The 1,922-nt window shown below is 51.5% G+C and overlaps 1 pseudogene; it reads left to right on the top strand.

The window, feature by feature from the left end:
* Window positions 1-269: 269 nt before the first annotated feature.
* On the top strand, window positions 270-1,580 carry LOC114505969 (annotated as a pseudogene).
* Window positions 1,581-1,922: the final 342 nt, after the last annotated feature.

Below are 1,922 nucleotides of genomic sequence, written 5' to 3'. Positions count from 1 at the left end.
AAGATTGATCTTTGAGCTGGGCATTGAAAAACAGGCGGGACTTGGGTGGAGGAAAGGCATGTGCAAGACACTCTGGGCTTAGCAAATAGTGCCAGCCTCAGTGTGGAGAGGAAGATGAACCGGGCCCTGGTGTGCAACAATGAGGAGAGGATCTTACCCAGAGTTACACCAAGGACTTTCTGGAGAGGCAGCAAACCTGAGTGTTAAGGGGGCATTCAGACTGCTGCTTGAACCTGAGTCTTGGCTTCTCACCTTCCTCCCTGAGCAACATGAGCTGCAGCACCTGCCCCAGCTTCTCCACAAACTACTGGACCCTGGGCTTTGTGCAGTCCACTGGGTCTGGCTGGCCAGCAGCATGGCCAGTGTCTATGTAGGCGCCAGGGGCTCGAGCTCCTGGATCTTCTGTGTCCCGCTTTGGCAGGGTGCAGGGCAGCTGGGGAGTCTGGGAGCTTGGCTATGGAGATGGCTGGGGGTCTGGCAGGCATAGGGGTCATCCAGAGGTAGAAGGAGACTATGCAAGGCCAGAGTGACCACCTGGCCTCCTACCTGGAGAGGGTGAGAAGCCTGGAGGCTGATAATTGGAAACTGGAGAGCAAAATCTGGGAATACCTGCAGAAAAAGCGGCCCAGCTCTGAAATTGGGAGCATTATTTCAAAACCATTGAGAACCTGAGAACTCTGATCTTTGCAAGTTCTGTGGACCATGCTCATCTCGCTGCTGATGACTTCAGAGCCAGGTGTGAGATGGAGCTGGCCATGTGCCAGTGTGTGGAGAGTGACATCCATGGGATCGGAAAGGTCACTAATGACACCAATATAATTTGGCTACAGCTGGAGACAGAGATCGACGAGGAGCTGCTCTCCATGAAGAAGAGCCACGAGGAGGAAGTGAATGGTCTCCAAAACCAGACTGCCAGCTCTGAGTTGAGCATGGACTTGGATGTTCCCAAATCTCAGAACCCCAGCAAGATCATCGGGGACATCCAGGCCCAGTATGATGAACTGGAAGGAAAAAAGCAAGAAGAACTAGACAAGTACCGGTCCCTCAATCTGCAAGACAACCACTGTGGTGCAGATTGAGAAGTGCACCACAGTGGTTGTCTTGCAGACCACTGAGACTCGAACTGCTGAGATGACATTCGTGGAGCTGAGATATATGGTTCAGTCCTTGGAGATTAACTAGACACGATGGGAAACCTGCAGGCCAGTTTGGAGGACAGCCTGAAGCAGGTGGAGATGTGCTATGCCAGGCAGATAGATCAGCTCAATGAGATCCTGCTACACCTGGAGTCAGAGTGGGCCCAGACCTGGGCACAGGGGCAGTGCCAGGCCCAGGAGTACAAGGCCCTGCTGAACATCAAGGTCAAGCTGGAGGCTGAGATCTACCTACCACTGCCTGCTGGAAAAAGGGGAGGACTTCAATCTTGGTGACGTCCTGGACAATAGCCATTCCTTACAATCCACCCAAAAGACCGTGACCTGGGGGATTGTGGATGGCAAAGTGGTGTCTGAGGTCAACGACACCAAAGTTCTGAGGTGTTAAAGGCAGCAGAAGTGGGGAACCCCTTGTGGGGGCAGGAAGCTAATAAAGAGTTCAAAGGCCAACAAGCAAATGTCATTTACACGCAAATCCATATTGATTTAAACAAATGGTTGGATAACTGAATACATGCAGGAGAGACAAGACTTTCTTACAAAAGTCCAAACAATGTATGGTGATACTTTCCCCTTCAGGAGGGGCACCTTTAACTTACTCCTGTCTCTACTCCATGTGTAGGCCAGACTTAGTGACTCGCTTCCAGAGGACAGAGCATAGAAAGGGAAAACTAGTAAGTTCACACAGTGGGGGAATCTTGCAAACACCCCCTTAGCCAGGAAGTGGTCAAGATTAACATCCCTGGGGATATGGTGTCATGTACTCCC

This window comes from Phyllostomus discolor, chromosome 9 (assembly GCF_004126475.2).
Source record: "Phyllostomus discolor isolate MPI-MPIP mPhyDis1 chromosome 9, mPhyDis1.pri.v3, whole genome shotgun sequence".
Lineage (NCBI taxonomy): Eukaryota > Metazoa > Chordata > Mammalia > Chiroptera > Phyllostomidae > Phyllostomus > Phyllostomus discolor.
This window is presented reverse-complemented; position numbering and strand designations above follow the sequence as displayed.